The sequence below is a fragment of the Triticum aestivum genome, chromosome 7A (assembly GCF_018294505.1).
Source record: "Triticum aestivum cultivar Chinese Spring chromosome 7A, IWGSC CS RefSeq v2.1, whole genome shotgun sequence".
Lineage (NCBI taxonomy): Eukaryota > Viridiplantae > Streptophyta > Magnoliopsida > Poales > Poaceae > Triticum > Triticum aestivum.
The window spans coordinates 732,471,677-732,476,061 of NC_057812.1; the positions used below are offsets into that span (position 1 = coordinate 732,471,677).

The 4,385-nt window shown below is 39.7% G+C and overlaps 1 pseudogene; it reads right to left on the minus strand.

Moving 5' to 3' along the window:
* Window positions 1–655: 655 nt before the first annotated feature.
* Window positions 656–1,475, minus strand: LOC123148472 (histidine-containing phosphotransfer protein 2-like; annotated as a pseudogene).
* Between the last annotated feature and the right edge of the window lie 2,910 nt (window positions 1,476–4,385).

Genomic DNA, 4,385 nt, shown 5'->3' on the forward strand with positions numbered 1-4,385 from the left:
GAAAATGTTTGTACTGTTCAAAAAAACAGCGAGTAACATTTACTGTTTTCATGCATTTCAAGAAAATGTACGTGACATTTTTCGAAAATGTTTGACATTATAATTTTTTTGTGTAATTAAAACAAAGTGTTTCGTACCATACAAAATGTTGAAAACTTGTATTTTGGGAAAATGTTCAAAACACGTATTTGGACAATTACTAGTCAAGTATTGAAAATATTAAATATATATTCAAAATATATTTTAGATGTATAAAAAATGCACAATGTTTATGAAAAATACTAGACACCAAAACATATATTTTCAAAATGAAAATGTTTGTAATGTGCTTCAAAAGTGTACAATGTGCATAGAAAAAATAATAGAAAATAAAATAAGAAACCTCAGAAAAACAGAAGAAAAGACAAAGAAACTGAATAAAAAATGGTAAGGAAAGAGGAAAAAACGAATGACCACAATAATAAAAAATTAATAAACCACAATAATTACCACAATAATTAGAAACATATGACCGTAAAATTAATAAACCAAATTTTTATAGCCATTAGATATGATTGTAAGTTAACAAACAAACAATTATAAATCAAATTTCCAGTTTAACATTTTGGTTTGAGCCTGACCACGCATAGTCTAGTGATCAATCAACATAGCACCATATTAGAACATGTATACGCTAACCAACTGTGGTTGGATGGTTAGGAAAATAGTGGTATTACCCAGCCCATCCCATGAGGGTTCAAGTCCTAGACTTGGCGCTGGTGCTCTCACTTTCCATGGATGCGGTTGAGAACAACATACAGTTATAAATGGGTTCGACAAAGAAATGTTTTAGCATCATCACCTGCAGCTGCACCCCTTGAGCTGATGCACCAGGTCGTCGACCTTGTTGAAGTCCATGGGCTGGTTCCTGGGCATCGGAAAGCAGAGCAGACGAAATAAGTACCCAAGATGACATGACGAAAGCAGATGGAAAGAAGGGGGTCTTGGGAGCGGACAGCAGGCCGGCGATGTCGTTGAGGATCCTGTTGGTGTTGGCGATAAAGAGGTTGATGACCTCAGGGACCAAGCCTGGGCATGAGCTGCCATCCTCGTCCATCGACTGCAAGTACTGGAAATACTCATCCACCATACCCTAGGTGGACCATTTCATGAGAAGCTAAAGGCATAGTCAGCCAGCAACCACACATGTTTAGTAGGGGGTTGACGGTGGAATGACCGTGGCGAGCATGCATGTGACAAGGGTCTTCAACTGGGCCCTGAGCACGGCAGCCGCCGTGGCGATTTATTGGGGGAAAGGAGCAGGTGCTGGAGGGATCCGAAGCTGTGGTGGCTCCGGCGATGTTGTCGATGAAGAGTGGAGGAGGCTTGGGGACGGAGCCCCTTATATACCCGGACGGATGAGGCTGTCCGCGCGAAGACGTGTGGTTGGGAGTGCCCCCCATTAACAGTCTACCAGTGGTTTGGCCGGGAGCCATTAAGGAGCTAGACGCTGTCGACGTCGGATGCAGCTAGATGGGTGCTCGGTCAAGGCTCGTTGGATGGTTGCTCCGCTGGCCATTGACAGTGGGCATCTCTCTTAAAAGTAAAAAACCTCGAGATGTATGAATACAAACAAGAAGTTTAGTGGTTGCTGGCTGAGATTGTCTTATGGATTGATCGAGGGCATCCAGAAGGATGATGGAAACCAGCTGTTTAATCTTAGTTGGTTTAATAATCCGTCGGTTGCATTGAATAATCGATGCGACGTGCGCGTGTTTGAGGACAAGAGGAGAAAGAAGAGACGGAACGTAATTGTATATCCAACTCATGTTCGCTTCGCTCTACAACAAGCGAGTTCAGTTCGGTAATGGAATGAATTTGTTCTGGCTAATAATAGAAGAAAAAACTCCACAATGCTCTTTCGCTAGAGCCAACGGCCTTCCAATGCGCGGTGAGCATGTTCTGTCGCCTTTAATTAACTTGCTTTGGGCCAGCTGCGTGTCGCCTTTATTTTTCTATATTTAGAAAAATACTACATACATACATTGTGAAAATAATTTAGTTGGTTTTAAAAGTGTTCATCGCATATTTAAAAAATGTTCAAGTAGTGTAAAAAAGGTTTGCTCATTTTTTTAAAACGTTTGTATCAAAGAAGTCCGACATTAAAAGATGTACACATGTTTCAAGAAAATCTACATGGCATTTAAATTTTTTTATACAAGTTGAAAAATGTTTGTCTCAAAAAAATATGATCCATACCATTCAATACAATGTACATTACCCTTAAGAAGAGCAACAAAAAATTACATGTCAAGGGAAAAGCAAAACATAAGTCATGACCGTTCAGACATGGCCTGTGGAGTCAATGGAGTCTACTCATCATTTTGCATCTCATGACCTAGAATTGGAACGATGCTTTCTTGGAGGCGGTGGTTAGTAAGCGGCATGCAATACTCACTCTTTCTAATGGTGACAATATGTCAGCAGCGTATTTTGTTGAAAATGACCAGCAACTCACGCTGGTTTGGCATAGCCATGTGGTTCAATGGCTGCATAATTGAATCAAATGATCTTATTCTTTCCTTTTTGGAATAAGCTGACTACAGTTGTGTTGACGCCTCCAACGTTGAAGGTCAATCCGGTTCTTGAAAGCCATTTTTTATCCTCTTAATGTTGCATCACCCAGAAATATTCTCGTGATGGGGATGTTGTAAAATCCTAATGTATGTGGCTTCAGTTTAGCCATCACTTTATCTTCACTAGTGTAATTGGCTTCAGTTTAGTGTATAATTCGATTTAGCCATCACTCTGTTTTCACTAGCGAACACCAAGTCTTGAGTTGGTTGCATCCACTCTCTCCACGTCCTACACACATTCATCACTTGCACTTGTGAATGTATAATAAAGACACAAGTAAATGTACTTGTCAATGTAAACATCCTAAGCGTTTGTCACAAGCATATTTACATGGGGTCTTTATTATACATTGACAAGTGCGAGTGATGAAAGTGTGTAGGACGTGGAGGGAGTGGATGCAACCAACTCAAGACTTTGTGTTCGCTAGTGAAAATAGAGTGATGGCTAAATCCAATTATATAGTAAACTAAAGCAAAATACACTAGTGAAGATAGATTGATGGCTAAACTGAAGCCACATACATCATTTTTAAAAGTTTTCATCGCACATTTAGAAAATGTTCATACTGTGTAAAAAAGTTTGCTCAAGTTGTAGAAAAAGTAGTAGCATTGAACAAGAATCATGTTATATTTCTAAGTTAGTTACTCGTTTCAAGAAAATGTACATTGCATTTCGAAAATGGTTATAAAATGTAAAAAGAATTCGTATGAATAAAAAATGTTTCATGCACTTCAAAATCAAAATAGAAGTCTTGACCATTCAGATATGTCCCGTGGAGAATAGAGGCTATAGAGTTTACCTAAATTCTAATTAGTGCGTGTGCACTATTTCACGTAAGGAAGCAGCCGACTCTGTCACTTTTATGTATGTGTACTTTTTTGTCTTCTAGCACATATGACTGTTGGCATTAAATTTGTTCACACTGGTCCATAAAAAACAGATCCACGTACATTTATTTTGAGTTTTTAAGTTTTTAAAAAGTTGTATCTTTCAAACATTGAGTTCGAATTCAGATCTGTTTTCACCGCTAGAATCTTCACTACGAGATCTTTGAAACTAGATCCCGCACAAGTATGTTGTGCCGGAAGTTTTTTTATGTCAATTTTGGTCCTATATGGTGCAACTCTATTACTGCATGGTGGAACTTCAGTACAACATGGTCAGTTCTTTTAAAGACCAACTTCAGAGCTGCATGACCCAACTTATTATGAGGTTGCAACTTAGAAACCATAACAACCAACTTTTTGTGATGTGCAACTAGTCTACTGTTCTGGCCAACTACCTAGTAGTGCATGTGGAACCCGTCCTCCCTATTCGTAGATGTGTAGTTTTTCCTTGTGGCACCTACCCTACTAGTAGCAATATGTGCAACTCGGTCTGTTGTTCTAGCCAACTACCTAGTAGTCGATGTGCAACTCATTCCCTTCCTACTTGTGGATATGTGGTTTTAATTGGTGGGGGCAACACACAGAGTTGCACATAGTTTGTTAGCCAGCTGGTCAAGGCAATAGACAAAGTTGGCACATCTCAGTGGCAGGGATAGTTGGATGGTCAAACAACACATCCATAAGGGATACTGAAAAGTTGCATATAGACAAGGCTCTAAAGTTGCACATCTCACTAGCATGGGTGGTTTGGACGGGATGCTAGCATCTACACATCCATGGGGATACGGGGAAGGTTGCACATCTCTGTTAGGAAGTTGGCCGGTGCAACATCCGAAGTTGCACGTCCACTGTTAAGCACTTGGCCAAGACATTAAATAGTGA